The 27,188-nt window shown below is 41.7% G+C and overlaps 1 long non-coding RNA gene across 2 annotated transcripts in view; it reads left to right on the top strand.

Annotated features, from left to right (window-relative positions):
- Positions 1-27,188, top strand: part of LOC131911255 (uncharacterized) — a 150,824-nt gene that overhangs the window by 87,717 nt on the left and 35,919 nt on the right. For both annotated transcript variants that reach the window (XR_009379312.1, XR_009379311.1), the window contains exon 3: positions 5,765-5,872. This is a non-coding gene — a long non-coding RNA (uncharacterized LOC131911255). The remainder of the gene's footprint in view (positions 1-5,764; positions 5,873-27,188) is intronic.

Here is a 27,188-nt window from a genome sequence, read left to right on the forward strand (position 1 = left end):
TGCTGGCATGAGGGACCTGATGCTGAGCATGACAAGGTTCCTGGCTTCCGAGCTGACATTTGAAGATGCAGATGAACAGCTGGTGTCTGTCTGTCCTGGTCCACCCTCTTCTTGCTTTTGGGACCACTGTATACCTCAGTGATTCCATATTTTGTGAATGATTGTGAATGTGGTTGATGTAAGCACATTTTTTATGTGTGGGTCAAGGACTGAATGGATGCATGAGGGAGATGAGTGTCTGTCAGAGTGAGGAGGAGTCTCAGCTCATTGATGGATGCTCCAACGCTTCAGAAACCACCAGTTTTTCAGTTTTAGTACAATATCAAACACAGAACATCCAGATATCTGAAAATGCTTTTGCCTGATCTCTCATTTTGCAACTTTGTATCACCATGAGAATGGATTTTTATACACTTCTGCTGAGCAAGATATGGTGCCAGATTAATAACAGCCAGTAGGAAATTCCAGCTGTCTTCTATTAAGCAAGACACATTTTTTCCACCAATAGAAAACAATGCCATTCTTGTTACTAAATGTTTTGAGAAAATTTGATTATTGTTACATTTGCAAAATATTATAAAATACTAGTTTTGTTTGTAGTGGGTGATACTTTAAATTTTTTTTTTGTTCTATGTGTATGGGAGTTTTTCCTGCATGTATTTCTATGCACCACTTGTAGTATGTAATACCCATGAAGGCCAGAAGAGGGCATTAAATTCCTGGGAACTGGAGTTGCAGATGGTTGTGGCCTAACATATGGGTACTGGGACTCAAACTGTAGTTTTCTGGAAGAGTAGCCACTGCTCTTAACCACTGAGTCACCTCTCCAGCCCCAAATGCAGTATTTTTAAAAGGAATTAAAAGTATTAAACATTTCTAAGAATTACTATTGCTTGATATAAATCTTGTGACCAAAATCTCAGTGGACTCATCAGTAATTTTTAAATTTAGTAAAGATATCCTGAGATGAACTGCCTAAGAACCAATTGTCTAAAGAAGTCTCTAGCAAATCCACCTTCCTGGAGGTTGACACACGGAGTCAGTGTTTGCCTTGGTTAGATTCATGGGGGTTTGCATTGCTTAGATTCATAGGGTCTAGCATCCTTTGAGTCAGTGTGAGGTAGCTTTTAGGAGGCTTCCATTGGGTCTATGATGGGCCATTTTCCATGGCCTGTCTCCAATGTCCCATCCCAAGGTTACAGAATCTTCTAGGTTCTTTTCTGAGTTTCTAACCTCAGCTGCTGAAGATGGAACATTTTACCACAGTTATGTGATGCTTGTTCTTTATGGAGATGAGGCTTTCATCCCCCAACATTCTCAAAGGCCATCAAGACTGCTATGTGACTCTTTCTCGCCTTTCTGGAAATGAAGAACATATCCTGTCCCCCTTCCTCCCCTACAGGAAGCCACACCAAGCCAACTTCTCAGTCTGGATGTGCTCTCAAGTCAACATATGTGATTTCCCCCCTCCAAAGCCTGAACGTCCTTAGTATTCTCAGAGATAATAGTGCTGAACCCATCAGTCATTATTTTCTTGTCCTCAATTTTCTTTTTTGGCTTCTAATCCTGAGTCCCTTCGATTCCTTCCCACAGAGGCTTAAGTGGCCCCATTTAGAACCAATTTTCAGCTAATATTTGATGCATTCTTTCAAAATAACCCAACCATTTTTGCTCTACAGGCTTTGTGCCTTTGGATTACATAAAACCAGAGGCCTGGAAATGGAGTAAAATGATGGGATTGCTTTTTGCGTGTAAGGGTGTGTTTGTTTCATCATTTGGGGGGACAAATGGAGAAATCTTTAGAAACTGGTGGAAGATGTTTGTTTGTGAAGAGCTAATTTAAGGATGTAGTTTAGTCATTACTAGAGAGAAAGGCATAGCTCTCTGCTTCTCACAGCACACCAAGCCTTATGGTGCAGAATAAGGGTGGTTGACGGTGGGTGGGTGAGGGTGGGCTGCATGAGTCAAGAAGGCATAGGTTCTTCTGGAGGTTCAAAACTTCCTTCTAAACTCCCTGGGGTGCCTTATCTCTGGCCGCTCCTGTAAGCTGATCTAGCTCATGTGGATAGGATACATGAACCCCGCAAAGCTGCTGCTGCTGCTGCTTCTCTGTCTCCTTCTCCTCCTCCTCCTCCTTCTTCTTCCCCTTCCCCTTCCTTCTTCCTGCCTCCTTCCTCCTGCTCCTTCTCCTCCTCCTCCTTCTTGTTTTTTAAAGAGATTTTAATTCCTGCTTGACAGGCTAGACCAAAGCCCATGAGTGACAATAGCTTTGTTTTTCTTTTATAAAGGAGAAAGCCACAGTGCACCTGGTATTTCATTGAATGATAGACAGGCAGGCACGCACACACACACACACACACACACACACACACACACACACACACACACACCAAAAAAAAAAAAAAACTGAAAAAGGGGAAGAAAAATATTTAAAAAAATAAGCTTTTAAGTTCACAGCTTGGTTACCGGGAGCCATGATTTTATGAAGACAGATCCACCATTTTTGACCTATCTGAAGCCTGTTTATTTCCCTAACCTATTTTAAGTCTTTAAACATTTTTACCTGTTGTCCCCCTTTCCACACAATTATTTGGTTTTATTTGTTTGTTTTCTTCTTCTTTTTTCCTTTTTTGCTTCTACTCAAATTTCATTCTTAATTAGCTTCTATGAGACAAAATATCAAAATATGGCATTTTATATGATGAAAATTACCGCTCACACCATGATGTTTGACTGAACTGACTGTCTTCACTATCCCGGAGGTGGGGTCTTGGGGGTTCGTTAGTGCTTCTATTTGGTGGCTTTTGAGTTGGTTGGTTGGGGAGTTCGTGGGAGCTAGAAACTTGGCTCACCCTCAGTGCGTATGTGAAGTGCAATCCAAAAGAGCAGAGGGTTAAATGATGCTTAAGGATTCCTTGCAAAGATGCAGTGAGCTCCCATTTATGCTGGAGTCAGTTCGGGAAGCTGTGATGAAGTGCCCTAGGCTTAGGACAAGAGGCCTGTAGATTTGAGTCATCCGGAGCCCAGAAGGCAAGGATGAAGGTATAACATGGTCTACATCTGGTAGAGATACTCCCATCGCTTGTAGGTTGCCAGTTTTTTATATCCAAACACAGTTGTAAGTGAGGGAGAGAGGCCCTTGGCACTGGTTCTGTTCATGAGGGCTACCCTCATGACCTAATCACTTTCCAAAGCCCCCACCTCTGGATACCAGCACATCTGTGAGGAAGAATTTCAACGTGTATCTATAGCAATGACCCCAACAGACTTCAAGCTGTTCTCCTTTCTGCTTGGAAGAGTGGCTAGAGGTTTGGAGTTAATAACAATGACTCTGAGAAGCCAGGCATGGTGCCTCACGGCTTTAATCCCATCACTTGGAAGGCAGAGGCAAGCAGATCTCTCTGAGTTCAGGCCAGTCTGCGGTGAGATGGAATTTTGATGTAAATTTCATTTGCATTTTCTTGATGGCTAAGGATGTTGAACATTTTCTTTTTTTTTTTTTTTTTTTTTGAGACAGGGTTTCTTTGTAGCTTTGGAGCCTGTCCTGGACTAGCTCTGTAGACCAGGCTGGCCTCGAACTCACAGATATCCACCTGCCTCTGCCTCCCGAGTGCTGGGATTATAGGTGTGTGCCACCACCGCCCGACAAACATTTTCTTAATTCATGTATTTATTGACAATTTGGTCATTTTATTTGCCTCCTTGTTTAGTAGATTTTTTTTTGTGTGTATTCTAGACATGAATTCCCCTCAGATGGCTAGCTAACCAAGTTCTCAGTCTGTGGGGGTCTCTTCACTCAGTTATTTTCTTTCCTGTATGGCACCTTTCTGATTTCATGTGATGCTATTTATCAATTATTGGAGCTATGTCCTGAGCCAAGGGAGTTCTTTTCAAAGCTTCTTACCTTTGGCCATATCTTGAGGTGTTTCCCTCCAAGAGTTCTGGGATTTTAAGTCGTACATGACGGTATTTGAAGCACTTTGAATTCATCTTTTGTATGGGATGAGAGAAATGGAGCCTCTCATTCTTCTGCTTTCGGACCTGTGGTCTTCCCAGGAACATTTGCTGAAGATGCTCTCTCTTTTCTCCAGTGTATGTTTTTTTCACCTTTTCCAAAAACTAGATGGCTGTGGGTGCATGGGTGTATCTCTGGATTCTCACTTCCATGCCACCAGTTTCTGCGTCTGTTTTTGTACCCGTGTTGTTTTTGTTGCTATGTTGTGTAGTCGGGTTTTAAATGGGGTGTCATGGTAGAATGCTGTTCATTTTGCTCAGGATTGCCTTAGCATCTCTTGTGCTTTCATGGGACTGAAACTCAACATTGCTTCTCCAGCTTTGTGAAGAACGGCTTGGCGATTGCTGCACTCTATAGAAGGTTTGCAGTAGTATTGCGGTTTTCATAACCTTAGCTCTGCCAGGCCAGCAGCACGGGAGGTCAGTTTTCTTCTGCTGTCTTCATCTCCTCCTCCTGTGTTTTCAAGCTTGCATGTAGAGGTCTACATCCGTAAAAGGTTTATTCTCAGTTTTTTGGGGTTCTTTTTTTGGGGGGAACACTAGCATCCCACCATCATATTTCTGACTTTTCAGTCTATTCTGTTCCAAGGGACCTCCAGGTAAGTCAGCGACATGTCACATTTCACTTTTATAGAGCGGTAAGCATTATGCATTTTTATTAATTTATTCTCTGCTCCTTTCTTAGGAAGATATGCAGGGATAAATTGAATTCTCTCTCATCCTAATAAATGCTGAATTGTCAAGGATATATAAGCATTAACAAAGTATAAAATGAAAGGAGACACCAATTGGCAGTGGGAGGTGAGATTTCAACCAGAGCCCACAAGAATGAGCCATGAAAGATTAACTAGAAAGAAGAAAATGTGGAATATGTGTTTTCTTTTTTCAGCAATGCAAGGTTTCGGGATCATCAGCACATTTATGCCCATAGATATGGAAACTCAGGCTCTGGTGTTGGAGTTTCGGAAACATCCCAATGTGTACACAGTAACTGGCACTCTGCCTCACTCAACTCCTGTGTTTCCTCTCCAGGATTCCATCTCCATTTACTGTCTAACCCTGACTAGATAGCATTCTAAATCTTGGGACACATTTGTGTACTTTGAGAAGTACCATAGAAATGAGAGTAAATCACTTAGGATTCTTCGTAACCCTTTGGTTTTAAGATATACTCACATATTTCGTTTTACAGGTGATGTCAAGGTATACAATCAGTTATTCAGAACTCAGTCAGACTCCCTGTGGACAACCATATTCCAACTTTACCAGCTGTTTTATTTTAGAGAGGAGGCCTTGAACTTGCAACCCTATGTCACTCAGCCTTCTAACTGCTGGGGTTACAGGTGTGGCATTGAAATAAGAAATAAATGAGATTGTGAATGGTATCTCTTTCACACAAGCCTTATTAACTAGTGTCTAATGTATGGAAGTCACATTTTAAAGTCTTGCTGTACTCTCAGCTCTCACCCATGGAGGCCTCATCCACGATATCTGCCTGAAAGTAGAGATAACACTTGATAAGTCCTACACACACACACACACACACACACACACACACACACATGATTACGCACACTAAAGGTCACAACTTAATACATTAGAACAATTAGGTTATGAACTCTTTCTAGAATTTTGATCCACAACACGGACCAAAGGTTCAGAAGGTTAGTGTATGGCTATGGGGCACCACTGTATATACATGATTCAGTTGTAATTCAGGTGATAATAAAACAGTGACTTTTCTTTACAGGTGGAGCAATCTAGGGGAGTCCATTCACTATTTGTGGAGCTCTGTTTGTGGATGTGGATGTTTTGAACTCTTCAGCCTCAGACTTGGTGTCAGTATTACCAGCTGAAGGTAAGAGCTTATTCTGTTTACTTCAATGTGTATTACTAGTTTCTGAAGCATGGGAAAAAATGTGTGCTCTGAAACATACAACCTACTGAATAGATTTGTTTTGGGTGTGCATGCACAGTGCTGGTCAGCAGACTCAGGCCTACCTGATGGCTTAGCAGGTGACGTACAGCTGAGCGACACCCCCAGCCCAGAGTTCTGGTTTCTTAGTGTTGATAAAAATCATTATGAAATACAAATTTATAAGAAGAGGGAGAAATATACATGCAATGAATACTGTTGAAATCTTCATAATAAGTATCTTTGTATCCACTTACAGTGTTTACAGTGCTTGCACTATTATAAAGCAGGAGGAAAACAAACCCAAGAGGTAGCCAGCCCACTGTAGGACTGCATGAGCTGATAAACTGTAGAAAAACATTGAAAAATGCAAACATTGCTTTAAAAAGCAACAGGAAATGAGCCTGGATTTGCTCACCTCCTAAGAATTCAAGGAGCCAAGGGACTGAATGGGGGTGGGGTCCCTCCTAAGACATCCCTTTTCTATTTGTGCCCAAGTAAATTGTTCCCTAGTGTTTGACATGGAAAGCATTTTTGTAAAGGGTGGATGTGAGAAATTTCCAAGTGTGTTTTATTTTCCAGTTTTTCCCCTCTCCTTTTCTTCACTGGGGTTGCTCTTAACTTCCTGCATTCAGCTCAGGCTGGCTGCTCTTCCTCACAGGCCCCTCAGCCAGCAGAACAGTAGCTGTGGCTGGCTCCTTCCTCCCTACCCTTCCATGCTCAAACAGCTGGCCAGAATTCCTACACTGTCTTTGTCTTCAGTGGCAAGCTAGCTACAGCTTGGGTCCCATCTTCCCACACTTAGGCACCACCCCCATCCCTTTCCTCTTTCTCTCTTTAAAATAAAATCACCACAATTATTTATGTATGCATGCATTATGTATATATATATGTGTGTGTGTATGCATGCATTATGTATATGTATGTATGTGTGTATGCATGCATTATGTATATATGTATGTATGTGTGTATGCATGCATTATGTATATATGTATGTATGTATGTTGCATGCATTATGTATATATGTATGTATGTGTGTATGCATGCATTATGTATATATGTATGTATGTTTGCATGCATTATGTATATATGTATGTATATATGTGTGTATGCATGCATTATGTATATGTATGTGTGTGTATGCATGTATTATATATATAATGTATGTGTGTATGCATGAATTATGTGTGTATATATGTGTGGATGTGCATGTGCCATTGTGTGCATGTGGAGGTCAGAAGAAACCTTGAAAGATTCTGTTCTTTTCTTCCACTTTGTGGGTCATGGGGATCAAACTCAGGTCTCCTGATGTTGTGGAATATTAATTTAACTATGTAAAGGTGTGTTACATTTGTTTATGCTGCATTTGTTTAACAATGCAAAGATGTGTTGCTTTGCCCACTTAAGGCACCTGATTGGTCTAATAAAAAGCTGAACCACCACTAGTTAGGCAGTAGAAGGATAGGCGGGCTGGCGGGCAGAGAGAATAAGTAGGAGATGGAATCTAGCCTGGTGTGGGGTGGGGAAGGAGGAGCGAGAACAAGGAAGAAAGAGAGAGATATGCCTGGGGCCAGCCAACCAGCTGCTGGACAGACAGACATGGAAGAAGCAGTGAAAGTAAGACGTACAGAATGAAAGAGAGGTAAAATACTGTGAGGTAAATGTAGATGAAGAGAAACAGGTTAAATTAAGTTATAAGAGCTAGTGGGACAAGCCTAAGCTAAGGCTGAACATTTATAACTAATAATAAGTCTCTATATCTTGCTTTGGGAGCTGGCTGGTGGCCCAGAGAAAGCTCGCTACACTCTGGCTTGTCACCAAGTGCATTTACTTGCTAATCAACCTTGCTAGTGGTCCCCCTGCCCCTTTTCTCTTTATTGTCCACCAGCCTGGACACTTTTCTCTCTTCTTTCCTGTTAATTATGTTTTTGCCTGCTAAACTTTCTTCCATATGCCTTATAATTTGATCTTTTTTAAATGGTGTTTGAGATTGAACCCAGGGCCCTGTTCATGCTAAACAAGTACTCTAACACTAAGCTAAACTCATAGCCTCCTTATGTTCTCTGTGTAGCTTTGGTACCTATCCTGGATCTCACTCTGTAGCCCAGGCTGGCCTCCAACTCACAGAGATCCGCCTGGCTCTGCCTCCCGAGTGCTGGGATTAAAGGTGTGCATCACTGCCGCTCGGCCTCCTTAAGTTCTTAAAGCTTGGTGTTCAACAGGTCTCAGGTAATTTATGAAGATTCTATGAAGACCATTAGAACAGTTTCCATCTCCCCAAAGAGAAACGATGTATCCACAAATGCTTACTCTTCCTGCCCATGTTCCTACGATATCATTAGAACAGTTTCCATCTCCCCAAAGAGAAACGATGTATCCACAAATGCTTACTCTTCCTGCCCATGTTCCTACGATATCTAAAGTCATTAGTCTAGCTTTTGTCTACTGTCGATATTTCATAGGAGTAGGAATCATACGATTTGTGATTCTGTGTGTCTGTTTTAGACAGCATGTGATTTTTCCAAGTTTGTTCCTGCCTGTTGCAGCATTGCTGGTCCTTCCTTCCTGAGTGGATGACATCTTTTTTGGAATGTAATGCTTGGGTTTTTTTTTTGGGGGGGAGGGTCCAGTCATCATTTGAGGAGCACTTGAGGTACCCCCATTTTTAATATATTGCTGTGAACATTCTTGTGCATGTTTTGTGTATACTTCAGCGTCAAATTGCTAGATGATAGGGTAATTCTGTGCTAAACAGTTTGAGATGCTGTCAAACCGTTTTCCTTACTGTGTGTTCATGTCTGTGCAGGTGCATGTGCATGTGTGGAGGTCATACTTGGGTATCTTCCTCAGGTGCTATGCACCTTGTTTTTGAGAGCGAGTCTCTTAGAGTGTTCTCAATCTTCCTAATTCTGTGACACTTTAATATAGTACCTCATGTTGTGGTGACCCCCAACCATAAAATTATTTCATTGCTACTTCATAACTATAATTTTGCTGCTGTTATGAATCACAATGTAAATATTTTTGGAGACAGAGGTTTGCCAAAGGAGTCGTGACCTATAGGTTGAGCACCACTGGATTAGGCTAAACTGGCTGGCTGGCCAAGGAGCCAGAGCCAACTGCTTATTCCTGCTTCCTCAGGCCTGGGATTATACACATATGCCACTGCACCCAGCTTTTTATGTGTGTTCTGTGGATTGAATTCAGATTGAATTGGCTTATCTGCCCAGCCGTGTAAAACCAAGTTCCAACCAGTTCATTTCCCCACAGATGATGTCTGAGGACTCAACTTTTGCTCTGTCCTCCCGGCACATGCTGTTGTCCATCATTGCCGTGGCCACCCTGGTGGACGCAGAGCCATGTGTGTCTTGCAGGTCCCTTCCTCTGGGCAACTCTCCTGAGTGCTCTGATTCTCCCTCTCCTGTGCTTCCGTCACGCCCTGTGCTTATCCTTGTGACGTCCCTCATAGCGCTGAATTATAATTGTCTGTTAACTTTATCTCCTCTCCCAGGGTGTGAACCTGTTGGAGAGGGTACTAAAATATTTCCTGTGGCATCTCCCACTTTAACACCATGCCTCACACGGTTATTTTGGTCTCCTTCCTTTTTTCCTTTAGATGGTAGGGGAGCGTGTAGGTCCAGTCTTCATAGACTCCATTTTCAGCACTAGAGCAGCGGAATGACAGTGTTCCTCAGATCCATTCTTCAGCTGGCATGTCCTTGTTAGCGGGTGGAAGCAGAATGTCTAGCCTGTGTGTTTGACTTCTAGAAAATCATCTTCTTTTTACTGTTGTGCTGAAACAGTACTGTTTCTAACTTCACCAGATGTTGTGAAAAAGGCCTGGGTGATATTCAAAAGAAAAATCCATAACCACCATTACTTTGTTTAACTCCCCAGTAGCCTCTCCTTCTCTTCCCCAAATAAGTCCCCTTTCTAGTTCCATGTCACCCGTACTGGTGTGTGTGTGTGTGTGTGTGTGTGTGTGTGTGTGTGTGTGTGTGTGCGTGTCTCTGTGAAACTCAGATTCCACATAAGAAAAGCATGTAATGTTTGTCTTTCTATGTCTGGCTTAGTGTCTTTAATATGATGATCTATGATTCCATCCATTTTTTCTTCAAATAACGTATGTTTCTGTCTGAATTAAACTCCATTGTAGATATACAGCAATTCTCCTTATGTGCGCATCTGATGATGGACGCCCCGGCCATCCTATTTGACTGTGAAACGCAAGGCTGATTGAGTACACTGTTATGTTTCAAAAATAGTGCCAGTTACACACACTAGACTAAAAAGTTTCCAGATGTGGAGGGGAGTCAAGGTCAATGTCATGAATGAAGTCTGTGGACTTGAGAAATAATGCTGAGTGCAGACACTGTTCTTAAAGTGTCAGGAGACAGATGGGTTAGCATGAGGGCTGGACAGATAGGAGTTGGTACTGAAGAACAAAGTTGGATGCTGAATCAAACATAATTAAAGACCTAAAATATGACATTGAATTAGAAAGTGCATTCAACCTCAGATTTGACTCATACTAAATTATAATGTCCTGAGTGTAAATATAAATGCAATGACATATTTAAATTAGCTCTTTTGAGTGATTCTTCCCCCAAATATTTGACCTTATAGTCAATATTTGGGTAATTTTTTTCCCCTGCTATTTATGATCCTGTAAAGGTTTGTCTTAGAATTTTCCCTACCCGGAATAAAGCTACTAGAGAGCCCTTCCTCACTCTCCAGTGTCCTCAGTGTCTTTTCACGAGTTTCGCCCGTCTCTTCTTCCTGCTTTTTACATGCTTCTGGAACAGGTAGGAAGTGGGGGGGGGGGAGAGATGGAGAGAAACAAGTGGGAGAGAGAGAGAGAGAGAGAGAGAGAGAGAGAGAGAGAGAGAGAGAGAGAGAGAGAGAGAGAGAGAGATTGGACCCAGATCAGTGAGACAGGATCAGGCGGGGCCGAGAGGAACTTGGCAGGTGTTCTTCTCGTGTTTCGCACTTGAGCACGCCTGTATTGCTGCCTGGAATTCCGCTCGTATTTCTCTCATTCCTCTAAGATTTTTCTTCAGCTTTGGTAACAAACTTTAGCTTTAAATAGGAGCCAGGAATGAATACTGAAAAAAAAAAATAATGTGCAAACACACTTAGAATGGCTATGTTACCGTTATAGTCTCACTGGTAAGGAAGGCTGTGGATGCTTTTAACAGAGTGGCAAAGTGTGGCAGACTTGTCATTTTGGCAAATTAGCCCTTGAGAATCTATCTTTCTTTATATATAAAAAATAGATACATTACTTTTCCTTGTATAGTGTTTTGATATAAATAAATTTAATGGCACATGGCATTGAACAAATGCTAGTGGTGTTAAAATTGTCCTATATCAATTCTTGAAAAAAATTGCTCAATAACCTCATGATGAATATGAGAGTTTTCTTATGAAATATTCATTCAAATCAGCTATGTATTTTATTCTATTCATGTTGAGGTTTAGATATGACTGGCAGCTATATATTTTTGGTTTTATAGATAAATATGGTAGAAAAAATAGGAAGAAAATTTGAACATGTAACTTTATGTAGAAGATACAGTATGATACCCTGTGATATTTATTATATACTTAATAAAAGTCTATTGACATTGAGTGAGAATAGCAAGGAACTAGTATTATTTTATTTCTTGTGGTATTTAGACCATGCATATATCTGAGAATTATTTTTAAAATATGTTCATCAGCTGGGCAGCTGTGGCGCATGCCTTTAATCCCAGCACTTGGGAGGCAGAGCCAGGCGGATCTCTGTGAGTTTGAGGGCAGCCTGGTCTACAGGGCGAGATCCAGGACAGACACCAAAACTATACAGAGAAACCCTGTCTCAAAAAACAAACAAACAAACAAACAAACAAACAAACAAGGTACATCATGCACACTTCTATCCAAATAAAAAGGTACTATATAGCCTTCCTAAAACTCCATTCCTATTACTTGGGGGCAGGGAGCCTCCCACTTTTAAAGTAATTTAAGTTTTAAGTAGGTATGAACATTATCCAGTTTTCACGTACCCTGCCTCCTCACTCACTTAGCTTTCCCCCAAACTGTTATTTCTTTTTCTCTTTTAGTTATTTAAGGTGCTTCCACTTTGTTGCCCAGGCTGACCTGGGATGCACTGTATAGAACAGAATAACCTTGGACTTAAAGCAATCCTCCTGTCTTGGACTCCCAAATACTGGGATTATAGGCATGAGTATCCATTTGCATCACACATTGTTTCTATCATCCTCTGTGCAATATCAAAACCAGGATGCGGACATCATCAGTTTACACTTATGGTCTCAGTTTTACATTTTAATCTACATTTTGTATGTATTGATTGATTAGTTGGTCCACTGATTGGTTATATAGCCCAAGCTGCTCTCAAATTTGAGATCCTTGTGCTGATGCCTCTTGAATGCTAATTACGAGTCTGTGCCCCCATGCTTGGCCACATTAAAAGAAATGAGTGCTCAGGCTAGAGCCCAGGGCTTTGGACTTGCTAAGGATGGCCTCCACCACCCCCTTTTATAGTGTTTTTTTTTTTTTTTTGTTTCATTTTTGAGACACAATTTCATGTGGATGGTGCTGGCCTCCAATTTGCTACGTAGCAGAGCTGAACTTGAACTGCTGATTGTTCTGCTTCCATCTCCCATGTGCTTGGGATTATGGCCACATTGGTTTTCCTAGCTTGTTTTCAGCTGAGTCCACTCTTTTTGGAAATCAGTATGCTCACTGAAAAGCACTGTGAAGTCACATAGCCTTTGAATCAACGGTAGTTCTGCCACCATGTCATTCTGAGGACCTCGCTCAGCATCTATGAAGGCCCATTCCTCCATCTGTGAAAGGAATATTATAATCTTGAGAAGCCACATTAAAAGAGTCTTTTTAGGAAATGGTTGTTTTAGGCTTGCTGTCCTTTCATGGATTTCATCAAAAATCTTGAACCCATACTGTGTACTGTGTGGTCCTCTCTCATCTGGTAACAAGCAACTGGATTAGAACAATGCAATATATACACCTGCTGTCACCTCCATGCCTCAGTTTCCCTGAATGGCCACCTCTTCTCCACCCTCTTCCTTATCTGGTAGACCCAAGGCCATTACTCTCAGTTAGTTATACATTTGATTTCTCTTATAGATGCCTGTGTAATAGGGATTTTGTGGGACGCCGTATGCTTTAGTTATAAGTTAGTTCTTTCGCTCCATGTGCTATTACATGTGTTTATATATTTGGTGTATGTGCATGCACACACATTTGCTTGCAGAAGTTAGTGTTCTCCTTCCACTGTGTGGATCCCCAGGATTAAACTCAGGTTACCAGGCATTAAGCTCCTTCTTCTGCTAAGCTATCTCGTCAGCCTTGTTTATAAGTACAGTGCTAATTATAGTCCTGGCAGATTCCCATGGCAAACCTAGGCTCAGGCCATTTGCTGTTTGGGATCCATGCACAACACCCATCCTCTGGTTTACACGGACATGGTAGCTTTCCACGGCTATGACGCCGTGTCTGAAACCATCAGCGTATAAGGAGAAAAGACTTGCCTTGGCTCATAGTCTCAGAGGTCTCACTTCATGGACTTGTCCCTTTTGCTTTGGACTTATAGCAGCAGAGTGTATCATGGTACAAGGGTGTGGTAGAAGAGGTCTTTTCACCTCGTAATGGCCAGGAAGCAAAGAAAGATAAGATGGGCAAGTAGCTGGGGGTCCCAGTACCCCTTCAAGGGCATGCATTCCAATCAACTAACTCCTTCCTTATAGGCCCCACCTTTTAAAGGTTCCACCACCTCCCATTTGTTTCACAGGCTAGTGACCAAGCCTTTAACGCAAAGGCCTGTGGAGAATACTCCAGATCCAAACTATAGCCACTGGGTTGTGGTGTGACAATACTATTGCCTGTTCACCGTGGCCTCAATGATGACAGAGACAGAACCATGCAGTGTGACTAGAACACCATGCCTTCTCATCTTTCTTTTTGGGCACATGCATGGAGGTGGAGAGGATTCTGTGCCTTGACGAGTATCATCCATCCTTTAGCCCAGAACTGTTTAATTCTGAGAAAGTTATAACTTAGCTATAGCTAAATGCTTTCTCTAAAGGTTCAGTAACCATACTTTAGGAAGACCTTTGGTTTAAGGAAGTCATAAAGGTGCCCTCCTGAGAAAGGCAGTGTTTAGTTATTTGGTGATAGAAATTCTAGTGTGCTTTGTTTTTTTGTTTGTTGAATGAAAACCGGTGAGGACCACGCTGACTGATTCTCTGATTCTCCCTGCTGTCCCCCCTCCCGCTTCCCCCCAGGGTGCTAGTCTATTGAAATCAGCCGGTTTTTTTCCCATGTATCCTCTCTTGTTTCCAGCTTCCCATTTATTAAGAGAAAAGCTGGTGTTCATAGTTCTGCAACTTTGGTAGGTTTAAGGTGCTATAAGGTGTTCCTCTGTTTTAAAATATCTCCGTATGCATTCTCCAGGGGCACATTGCTTCCTGCTTTGATTTTTGGCCTCAGTCAGACAAGTCAGGGCTGATGTTGGGGTGAAAAGTTCACTGTCCGGAAGTGCAGTCAGTGCCCAGAACAGCCTGCTCCACCCCCCGCTGGCCCTAGGATGTGACACTTTGGAGGAGGCAGCAGAAGAAAGGCATCTTGTCTTGTCTGCTTGCCGGGTTGCCTCTTGACCCTCAGCTGGTGATGGATGCATGACACCTCCAACTATTCCAGGGACCCACTCTAAACCTCTCCTAAGTGTCTGCCTTGGGGTTTTAGGTAGAAAATTGTCACCTGCAATCATTGTAGTTGCTAGAGATCAACACTAAAAATAAAATAGGAAATACAGGGTGCCTTAGGTATGACTGAAGTGTGTTGTCTTGTAAAAATTGGGTTTGGTGATCCATATGTACATACTCATGTATACCTACACTTTCATAGGGCTCCACTTGCTTGTCTGAATGTCCCTTTTGGTTTGTACATGACGCCTGCTGTCCTTGTTTAGGATCCAGCCAAAGTGTTTGCACCTGTCAGTGTGCATATTATAAAACACATTGTTACTTTGTTGTAATTGCATTTTTAATTTATATACATTATGGATCTCATTTATTTCTTTGTATCTTCTCCCCTTGGCATTATATTTTCAGTTGCTCCTTTTGTGCATACATCAAATTCATTGCATTCAACTGCTCACGGTGGGGTCTACATTTTATTCATGTTCTCCCCCAGGGTCAAGAGTTACATTGTCTCCATGCCATTTTACCACAAATGTGAGTGCTATGAAAAACCTTAGACACATACCCTATTGGAAAACACTACCGAGGGAAGGTTATTTTGGATCTAAGCAAATAAATTTACTGTATCACAGAGTGCACGGACACATGCATGCTTGCATGTTTTCAGTGTGATTTTGTAAAGCACTGTCAGATCCCTTCTCATCAGTGGGAGACTCCGCCAGCATGAGTGTTAAATGTCCACTTCCACACTGGCACATGGCATTAGCAAGCTTTCTCTTTTCCCCCCCTCTTTCTAAGGTGGATATGTTTGTCTTATTTTCTTGGATGAGTGACTATGTCTTTATACTTTTTCATTTGAAATTTATCCTTTCCTATACATTTCCCTTCACATTTATTTTAATTTTTCCACTGAAAGATTTTATATTTTTCCTATTGATACAGAGGTGCCTTTGTATACTCTGGGAGGCCTTGCTTGATTCTTCCACATGGCAAGCATTTCTTCTTCTGTGAACATTGATAACTGTAATCTCGTGTGTGTTCCTGCCATAGCTTGCAGATGGAGGTCAAAGGGTAACTTCCGTTCTCATTCCTTCTACCTTGTTGGAGACAGAGAGTCTCTGGTGTTTTTAACTGCAAATGCCTGACTAGCTGCAGATTTTCTCAGTGTCTCCTGTCTCTTCTCTAGGAGCGCTGGGCTTTACAGACTCTTCTGATCTTCTGTAAGTTCTGGGGATTTGGACTGAAGTCCCCATACTTGTATGGAAAGTGCTCGACCACCTGAGCCGTCTCTCCAGCCCCATTACATTCTTTATTGAAAAGAACTCTTCAATTTTGATGTACTTCAGTCCATTGGTATTTTACTTTGTTCTGTGAAAATAACGCCTCTCCATTCTTCTTTTATAGACCTACCCATAGCTCTGACATTGCGGTTACATGTTTATCGTTTGTGACTTTAGCCTCTGGAGCACATGCGCATTTAGTGGTAGGTAGGAGCCTGTTTCACTTCCTGTATGTGGCCCTGTTCTGAGGGCGATCACTATTCTTGTTTCTCTAATGTGTCCCTTTGTTTTATTTTCATTTATGCTCATGCTGTTATGCTATGCCAGTGTGTTAATTTGCTTTCACAGTACAGCAAAGTCTTATTTATTTTGTTACAGCTGCAGAAAACTAACACAAGCTTTCTTCTAAACTCTTGGAGCTAATACACGACCAAGATGATAATATGTATAATGCATAAAACAATGCTAAAAGAGCTAGAGAAATTAAGGATTTAGTATCGAGTTCTTCATTTCCAAAGTGGAGTTGGGTATCTATGAATTTTACTTCTCCATGTAAATTTCCCAAGATCATTAAATATTATGTTTCCTAATTATAATTAACTTTGATGAAAATTTAGGTTTAAATGTCAACTTTTAAGCACACTATCTCTCCATTTACTTCATCACATTGTAAGAAACTTTTACTCTTTTTCTTCAGTATTTATTTATTTATTTGTTTGTTTGTTTATGTTTTCTAGGCAGGGTTTCTCAGTATAGCCTTGGCTGTTCTGGAATTCACTCTGCAGACCAGTCTGGTCTTGAACTCACAGAGATCTGTCTGCCTCTGCCTCCTGAGTGCTGGGATCAAAGGTGTGCGCCACCATCGCCAAGCTAGCTATGAACCTTCTTTCAGCTCAGACTAATCTTCAAAGATATGGAGATTGCCATATTTGGATGCTTAGTCCCCAGTGGCCCATGTGTTAAATGGTGGTCCCTAGCTTGCACTTTTGGGAGGTGATGGATAGATAGTATGGCCCTGTGGGTGGCATGTTCTTGAAGTGGGTTATGGAGCCTCAGTCCCTCCTTTTCTCTCACTTTCAGGCTATGAAATGAACCCTTTTGCTCTGCCACACACCTCTACTAAGACATGCTTCTTTGCCAAAAGACCATAGTAATAGAACTAACCCATCATGGTGCTAGAACCCCCAAAACTATGAGGAAAATATAAAAACACTGCCAACAAAAAAAGAACCTTTTCTCTTTATAAGTTGATTATTTCAGGCATTTTGTTACAGCAACAAAGTATCAACTCACACAAGATTTCTTCTAAAGACTTGGAGCTAATATGTGACATACCTGAAAAATACAATATGGTCCATAAAATAATTGTAAAATAGCTACAGAAATTGAGAATTTTGTAATTCTCAATAGTAATATTATCATTTGAGCATAGAATAATTTCTTCTAGGAAATATCTTACTTATGCCTTAACATATCATAAGTAAGAACACTAATTGTTGTGACGTAGATAAAATTACTCATTTAAGATTCAGTTAGACTGTGAGAGAATCTGGAATTGAAATCTGATTTTCTATTCCCAATCGATGGCTTTTGCCAACAAGCCATGCCCCAGTAACTATTTATCTCTAATAGCTTGGCCTTTAGTGTGGCCTCAGACCAGTAACTAATATTAAGGTTTGCATTTGATTCCTATTAAATTAGATTCTCTCCTCTCTGAGAACCATGCAAAGAACGGCTTGCCAAACTCATAAATAGAAAGGAAAAGGACTTCTATCTGGGGCTTATTTGTGTGTGTGTGTGTGTGTGTGTGTGTGTGATGTTTGGTTGTGTGTGTGTACATGTGTTTGTGGAGGCCAGAGGTTAACACTGAATATTTCTTCTGTTACATAGCACCTTATTTTTTGAGGCAAAGTCTTTCACTGAACAGAGGCTGCTGTTTCAGCTAGACTGGCTGGCCATCATGGTTCAAGATCCTCCTGAATCCTGAGCCCTGGTATTATAGGCATAAGGCCTACCACACTTGCTTGTTCTATGGGTGCTGGAGATCCAACCATAGGTGTAGGTGTTACAGCTCTGAGGGGGAAGGTACCTGGGTCAGGAGCCAAGGAATACCACAGTCGCCTCACACAACAAACCTCACACAAGATTTACTGGGAAAAACATAGGAATGTGGCTGCCCATGCTTGGGAGAGAAGAACTGATCAGCAGGCAGGCTATATGTAGTTTCTTGGGAATGGAACTTTCTGGGGTGGCCTGGGATTGGTGGGATTTTGTGGCCTGATTAGGTCTTTTTTCTGTAGGGTGGAGCTTGGCCACTTGGGTCTGGAAGGGCTGGGTCCCTACACTTTGCAGCAAACACTTTACTGACCAGGCCATTTCTCTCCCCTACCCCCAACTGCTTGCAATTAATTACATGACCCAGAATTTTGGGTCATTTTTTCAGCAGTTATGTCTGTACAGTCTGGCCAGGGTAATTGGAAACTTTAAATCATATACAGCAGTGGAATTTGTACATCAGATGTGAGCAGGCTGATGAAGTTTCGGAGTGCTGAGTGTGGCCATTACACCCAGGAGGGAGAGAAAGGATTTGTCCATCCCACTAGATCCTCACAGTGGAGTCACCCAGCCTATAGAGCCTGATGGGCTGCAGCTTTGAATCACCCTAGGGTGGTTCTTCCTTACTGGTGTACATTTCTTTTTCTTCCCATGGGCTTGTTGAAATGTGGATTTTGCTGTCTTTAACCCACCTAATTTCCCCCCAGATAAGGTAATTTGGGCCAGAGATGAGTACTCTTCCTTTTTTTAGGCAGACTGTCAAACCCATAAGGGAGTAATTATAAGACTAATTCTTCTGTTTTAACGACATCAACTGAATAACATCAGACAGTCAAAGCCTACATGATTTCACAGCATTTTAACACTGTGCACATGAATCTAAATAACATGGCATTTTGCTTGTCATTTCGAGTATGTCTGTGTAGAAGGGCTATTAAGTTAATGCTAAATTCGTGTGTGTGTGTGTGTGTGTGTGTGTGTAAACTCGCATGTGTACCTGCAATTTTGTGCTTTTTGTAACAGCATGGCAGGAGCTTTTTGTGTTTCCTTAATGTCAGAAAGATATTGGTCTGCACAGATATTACACTTCCTTGTAGGATGACACAGAAATGCTCCCCAACTGACTGCGGCCAAGTGAGCCCTTCCCATCATCATAAGGCTCAGCGTCTTCTTAATTGTTTTGAATTTAAGTTCATCTTCCTACGTACCTGTTAGGGTTTCTTTACCGAGAAGTTCCATACACTATCTCATTAGCTAATGCATCTACTGTTGAAGGCTCAAAGCCAGACCACCTTTGGATTCCTGATCCTTTAGTTGTTAGCAGTACATTTCTAGATTTAGCAGCTACGTTCTCCCAAAGCCTACTCCCAAGTATTGTTTGCTGGTCTCTATGGGTTACTTATCTCATTCCCTTCTTCAATCCTGACACTTTTTTTTTTTTTGAAAGGAAGCCTCATGTAGCCTAGAATGGCCTTGAACTCCCTCTGTAGGCAAAAATGACCTTGAACTTTTGGTTCTGCAGCCTCTACCTTCTGAGTAGTGAGATTACAGGCACACTGCATCCACCACTGTCTCCAAGTGCAAGCCTCACTAGTCATTACAATAGCCCCTAGTCTCTTGTTGTCCTTCCATACTCTTGGTCAAAGCATCATGCCTTGACTTTGTTGTTAAATGTGATCATTTTTCTGTCCACCTTGGGTGATAGCTAATTTCTTTTCCAGTTACTGTGATAAAATATGCAGACAGAAGAACTTCTAGGAGAAAGGATGTATTTTTGGCTTAGATTTCAAAGTACAGTCCATCACGGTGAAAAGTCAGGGCAGCCTGAGCTTGAAGTAGCTGGTTACATCATGTCCATATTTAGAAGAGAACAGTCAATGCCTATTCTGCCCAGTTTCCTTTCTTCATTACAGTTTGGGATCTCCTACCCAGGAAATGGTCTCTGCAGAGTGAGAGGGTCTTCTCAGATCAGTAAATGGCAATCAAGATGATCCCCCATAGGCATGCTCAGAAGGCCACCTTCCAGGGCCTCCAGATTGTATCAAATTGACAATTTACATTTAGTTTTTATGAACCTGCTTTTGTTTTCTCATTCATCAAGTTTGGACAGGACCAAACAACTTGAAGAATTTCTCTGAGAGTTAAGAGGAAAGGTAGTATGTGAGGTCGGTATAGCCTCTGGTTGGCAATAGGTGCTCAACTCAGACCACATTCCCGCTTGAGTGTGTTGACTGTTGAGTTCTTTGTTTCCTAGTAAGCAGGTAGTCTCCTTCTTGCCTTTGGTCTTGGGAACTTCTTTAAAAAAAACTCCATCCCGGATATTACATCCCCCAATTACAAAATCAAATACAGTCTGCTCGGTCTTGCATACTCATTATTCAACATTTCATCTGTATATTTTTGCCCTTTTCATTCCTCTATCTCTTTGGCTTTACCTAACTTAGAATTTGTCATTTTCCTCATGGCTGCACTAGAATGTAAGCTCTCTAAGTTCAATAACCGTGCCTGCAATCTTTGCTGCTTCAGTCTGAGATAAAAGAAAAGGTCTCAGACACCTTCCTGAGGGCTTCGGAGTTGGAACTCAGCTGTTGTCCACCCAGGCAGTGAGCCCTTGAGTCATTCAGCATCTCCAACGGTCACAGCAAGAAACCAGGAGAGGAAGCTTGTAATGATGAAGATTTAACGAAGGAGATGGTAAATACTAGTACGATGGGAGTGTGAAATGTGCCCCACAGGCTCGAGTGTTGGAACATTTGCTCACCAGTTAGTGGTGCTGTCCTGGCAGGCTGTGGAACCCACAGGAGGTGTATCCATGCTAGAGGAAGTGGTTTGCTAGGGAGAGTTTATAGAATTTTTGGTTTATACCCTGAACCTACTTCCTATCCTGTCTCTTTTCATGATCCACAGAGATTTAACAAGCTGTACCACGGGCTTCCAGCACCCAGGATGGAGCCCTGGCCACCATGTCCCCACTACTGTGATGGACTGTATTCCTGTAAACTGTGAGCCAAAATTAAATCCTTCTTTCCTTAAGCTGTCTTATTAGGTATTTGGTCACAGTGAGTAGAAGAGTAGCTAGTACGAGTTACTACCTGTACAGAAGGCTCTGCTCATGCCCCAGGGAGGATTGTGAAGAAGCCTTTAGTATCTCCATACAATAGCATTTTCTTTTGTTAGACCAGGAAGAACTTTCTTTGTCACTTTTTTTTTTAATGCCCATCCCATTTTTGTCTTTTGTGTTTCTTCAGCCAGAATCCCAGTCCTTGTTTGTGCCTCAGCCTTCACTGTTCATGGTCATGACCCAAACTCCTGTTTATCATCTGGCTTTAGGATGCTCAGTCCTGCACTGTGTGTGTGAACTGACTCAGCTTTGGGAAAGGGCGTGCCTGTTTCTGGCCCTGCATCTTTCCATGCCCTCCTCTGGGCATGCCTCCTCACCCAGCTCCTTCCCATTGCCAGTTTTCCCACTCAGTGAACAAAGAGTAACCACTTGCTTTTGTTTCCCAGTTCAAATCCAAATGTAGTGCAAACAGCACACCGAGTCAGCCTGTGCGGCAGGCCAGACTGGCTTCCATGTTTCTGTGAGCTCTTCTTGCACACTGCTTTTGGGTTGCCATCTATGGAATTCACCACTCTGTCTGCATCTGTCTATACCACGGTGTTGCTGAGAAAGCTCTCAGTGCTGTTCTAGTCTCTGCAGATAGAATAAGCTGGACATTTCTTAGTGTGACGCTTTAGGCTTGTCCTAGGTGAGCAGTGTTCTGTTACCAGCCGTGATTTCCAAATGAATCCCTTGTACTGGCTAAGGTATGCATGTGCCAAGCTCCCGTGATTCATAACTGTGGTTCTACTGTCAATATCTCTTCTAGTTCTCTGTGAAGATCTAGGCTGAACCCTACTGCCTTTCCTAGTTTAATTTATAGCTACTCAAGTGGGTTTCTCCACTATTGCTCTTAGAACATGCCGTCCTTATCCTTGAGTCTTTATTTTTTTTTAATTCATTTATTTATTTTACAACCTGGCTGTAGCCTCCCCCATCCTTCCCTTCCAGTCTCTCTTGTCATTCCCCCCCTCCTACTCCCTAATCCTTTGTCATCTCCATCCAGGAAAGGACAGGTATCCTATGAGTATCAATAAAACATGGCATATCAAGTTGCAGTAAGACTAAGTACCTCCCTATGTATTAAGGCTGGGTAAGGTGACCCAGTATCAGCAGTAGGGCCCCAAAAGCCAGTAAAAGAGTTGGAGACCCTGTTCCCACTGTTAGGAGTCCCATAAGAGGACCAAGCTACACAGCTGTAACATGTACACAGAGTGCAGAGGAGGAGGAGAAAGGAGTATAGAAGCTAAGGGGTCAAAGACACCATGGAAAGGCTCACACAATCAGCTAACCTGGGCTCATAGGGGCTCGCAGAGACTGAATTGAGCCTTTATTTTATGCTGGGGTCCTCACTTGCCCTTTGACTTCCTCTCTTCCAGTGTTGCTCATCTTTTTTTTAAATTTTTATCTATCTATCTATCTATCTATCTATCTATCTATTTATTTATTTATTGTTTTTCAAGACAGGGTTTCTCTGTGTAGCTTTGCACCTTTCCTGGAACTCACTCTGTAGCCCAGGTTGGCCTCGAACTAACAGAGATCCACCTGCCTCTGCCTCCTGAGTGCTGGGATTAAAGGCGTGCGCCGCCACCACTGCCCAACCTGTGTTGCTCATCTTTAGTGGAGTATGTTTGTACAACCCACAAAGTTCAAAAATACCATAAAGATTTTGTTCACTTGTTTTTCAAAACAAAGTATTAAATCAGATGAAATAATAGACACCTGTAATTCTGCATGTGTATGTGTGTTTACATTTGAGGATAATTTGTATCAAGTGGTTAGTTTTCTCTTCTGCCACATGAGTTTTAGGATCAAACTCAAGTCTTCCAGCTTGGCTGCAAGTACATTTATTTGCTGAGCTATCTCACAGGCCAGTGACACAAGTAATTCCAGCTACCTGGTAGGCTGAGGTATAAGGACTGCCTAAACTGAATAGTTGGAACTCAATCCAAGCAACTAGAAAAACAGTAAATGTATTGGTTGTCTATTATAGCTGATATGATGCTATTGCCCACTTTTATGGGTATTGGCTTTCATACTGTCCAAGGGACAGTTTGCCTCTATTCTCTCACCTAATTTTCCCAATCACAAACCTTGTGGCATAAAACACTTACTTTACAGAGATAAATAGAAACTTACTACATTCAGGTACCAGTTATAGAATTCTGATTATAAGGCTTGAGTCTTTGGGCTGACACTCATAATGGCCCAGAACACCTGAAGTTCAGGGAAAGATCTCAGCAAATGAGTTCAGGTTGCTAATGTAACCTGAACACTTGGGAACCTTTTACCAAAGAAGGGGTGAAGAAGAGTCAAGGCTCAGACATGTACATTACCAGTGCACACCATAATTATTCATTATGTGAAACTATTTTTAATTTTTCCCTCTGAGATGAAGGGCCAGCCAATTCAGTTGGCTTAGGTAACTGGGAGCACTAAAAATTAGAAACTAACATATTGATAATATCTGAAATGTGTTTTAGCCAATGTTTTTCTACATTTTTCATTAGTCATATTTATATGGGAGTAAGCTGTTGGGTTTGGGCAGCTCATCTTTCTTCTGTGCTTTTTAAAGGAATCAGCCTGTGGGAGGAATATTAGCTTCAGGGCAGGTCAAATGCAGTTTTAGATTTCTACTGCATGCAAGAGGATTGGGAAGTGATATAATTTCTCAGTAATCTGCTGAGAAACTGGAGTAATAAATCCTCAATATTTAAATTAATTTTTTTTTTTTTTTTTTTTTTTTTTTTTCGAGACAGGGTTTCTCTGTGTAGCTTTGCGCCTTTCCTGGGACTCACTTGGTAGCCCAGGCTGGCCTCGAACTCACAGAGATCCGCCTGGCTCTGCCTCCCGAGTGCTGGGATTAAAGGCGTGCGCCACCACCGCCCGGCTTATTTAAATTAATTTTTAATCCTATAGAGTATATACATTCCCCTCTCTGTGTCTCTCTGTCTCTCTGTATGTGTATATATACACATGCACTTACTTTTCTCAAAGATTTCCATTGTTTTATGAGTTCACATTACTGACCTGGACCACTTACTTCCATCTTAAATAAAGCCTGAATCTAAATGCAGTAATAAAAGATTGGGCTTGCTATGCATTTTTTTGTGTATACATCATAATTTGCTATAATTTTATTATTTCACTCAGTAGCATCTTCAGCAAGCCAGAGGGTCACAGGACTACTGAGTTCTGAGTCAATACTGATGTCAACTTTTGATTCAATGTCCTAACACAGGAACAGCCTTGGAGTAGAATTCTAAGAAATTTGGGGCAGACAGTGTTGTCTTCTCCCCATTGAGGCTTCAAAAACCAAAAGCAGGGCTTAGACTAGGTATTCCCTACGGCCTTGGTAGCTGGTTGTATTCTTTGTTGTTGTTGTTTTAAAGAACTTATGACTTACATGAACTTCTTGTTTCATTAATCTCTCTTGCAAAACTGAGCTGATGTCTGACAATGTGTGAAGACATAGAAAGAGCCTGTTTCTAGTGACGGGAAAGACTGCTGGGGTGATTGTTTAAGACAGCCATGCCCTGGTGTCCACGAGCACACGGGACCAATCAAAGACTCCCTCTTGTTCTGTATGATAAAGAAGTTTTTACAGACTGGATTTTAGGATAGGGCCTGTCTGTACAGAGTCTCGTGAAGTAACAGTGAGGTGGTGATTGCTTCAAACTACTATTATTTGTTATTACTAAAGATGATCCTGTGGTAACAGGGGCAGGAAAGGGCCTCTTCATTGTTTGCTTTCTGTCTACAGAACCCTGCAACTGTGCTTGACTCGGTGTTAGGTCCGTTTGATTAGCCCCACCTTCAGAGAAGGAAACTCTGCTTCAGCAAGATCTGACCTCATGCTCACACAAAGGAGAGCTGCGGCACCCAGTCCAGTGGTACCCGCTTGTCCCTCAGTCCGGGCTGCTTGCACTGGGTCTGTTCCTCTCAGTACCACCCTTTCTGCCTGAGCTACCACTTAGGGCTGCAGCACTCTGCCATTCATGGTGTAGTGCATGTGTTAAAGTTTACTACCAGATGTTTTCTGGTGTTGTGACTTAATTAAATGTTGGATAATAACGAAGGCACACATTGGTAGAAGTGTGAAAACACTGTTTACACCTGACAGAATCATCTCACTGTTATGTCTATCAAGGTACAAGGATGCAAATTGTTACGTGCTAGACAGGGGTACTTTCTACCATCTCATTCTTAAAATTCAGGCCAGACAATGCCAAATGAGTGAGAGGAATTTTTTTAAAGCTCTATTCAACTTTATTTTATGTGCATTGATAAGAAGATGTCAGATCCCCTGGAACTGGAGTTACAGACAGTTGCGAGCTGCCATGTTGGTGCTGGGAATTGAATCTGCCCCTGGAAGAGCAGCCAGTGCGCTTAACTATTGAGCCATCTCTCCAGCCGGAAGAATTTTTTAAAATTGTGCTTTTCCTCCCTAAGTACTCATAAAGTGACCCAATTCCTTTTTTTCAAACAATTCCTTGCTTTTGCTTCTTTAGATCCTAATGTCATCTGTAGAATACTTCAACTTATGAAAAATGAAATGAGGTGTGTAATACAACACCTTTGGGTTGCTGTCCTGCGTCACCTTTTATTGTGTGTTTTGGTTATGTCTTGTCACTATTATGAACCTGAAAAAAGTATCTTAGGGGAGGAAGGATTTATTTGATCTCACAGTTTGATGGGATACAGTCCCTATAGTTCGAAGGTATAGATGAGTACACAGGGGCTTGCAGATACAATTGCCAGAAGAAGATGAGGCAGCTACTTGAGTCTTAGTTGATTAGGAGACAGGAAGTTCAGGCTGGAACTGGGCTTGGCTATGACACACTTCCTCCAGGTAGGCTATAGGCTGGAGGAAGTGTTGAAATATGAGCCCATGGGGACATTTCATATTCAAATATAATAACATGGTATCTGCATTTATGGTGTTGAGGGCCTGCTGTGTTTGGTCTGTTATAAGTCTAGTTCCAAATTCGTTTTCTGTCTTTGATTTTGAAATGATTTTGAACCATTAGGATTCACTGATGATCTAGGGTGGTACATTGGGTCAAATCTAGGATCCTTATACATGCTAGGCAAGTGCTCTGATCTATACCTTCAGCTTTAAAGGTGATTTAAAAAAATTCTGATTTAGATTTCTAGGGCCCTTGTGTCCAATATGGTAGTTGCCAATGGCATCTGATTTTTTAAAATTTAAAATGAAATTCATCAGCAATAGAGTAAAAATTCAGGTCCTCAATTATCAGAGTCCCATTTAGTAGCTACATGCTTGGGATAGCCAGGTGGAGAAGTTGAGATACGCACCATTTTCCCCATTACAGAAAGTAGTAATGGTCAGTGATGATCAGATTCATTTTAATGATATGCTGTTAGTTATCTGTTTATTTGGCTTAGTTGTTATTTGGATGGATTTTTCACATTTGGGAGTCAGATCCTGTAGCTAGAAGGGGACCTGATATGCATACCATACTTTGGAAACTCTGGAGCATGTACCATTTTCTATTGCTTCTCAGCCTGTCTTCTAGGCAGTTACTGGTTTGTTGCGTGTATTCACTGAACCCCTGTTTTGCTTGGTTGTGTCTTTGGCAAGTGGGTCTGGTAAGCAGTAGCCTCGAGCTCACACTAATTTAGTACAGGGTGCACACTCAGGGCGTCTTGAGTTACAGAATTGCTGTGTAAAGTCTCTTTGTAGTCAGGGCATGGTCCTATAGAAAATCACCCTTGAAAGCCATGGGGAACTCAGCTGCCTGTCTGGTGGCCGTCTGTCCAAGTTCCTTAAGGCAGAGAAGGGAGACAATGGCTCAGTGTTTTCTGGAAGCATTATTGAATATATTTAGTCCCAAGTTTGGAGTAATGTGTTTGACTAGTGGCTTTTTTTTTTTTTTTGCATTGAACACAGTTTCTTCAGTATGAAATTTAATCCTCATAGTATCTTTAGCATAAGTTTTAAGCTTGCCAGGTTCTTTTATCCGCTCCCAGGCTCTGGGTACATGTCCAAACGCCTATGATTCCTTTAAAAAAAAAAAATTCCTCTGATCTGCATTGCTGATTTGTTATCAGTAGTACCACGTAGGAAGTAA

Source organism: Peromyscus eremicus, chromosome 5 (assembly GCF_949786415.1).
Source record: "Peromyscus eremicus chromosome 5, PerEre_H2_v1, whole genome shotgun sequence".
NCBI lineage: Eukaryota > Metazoa > Chordata > Mammalia > Rodentia > Cricetidae > Peromyscus > Peromyscus eremicus.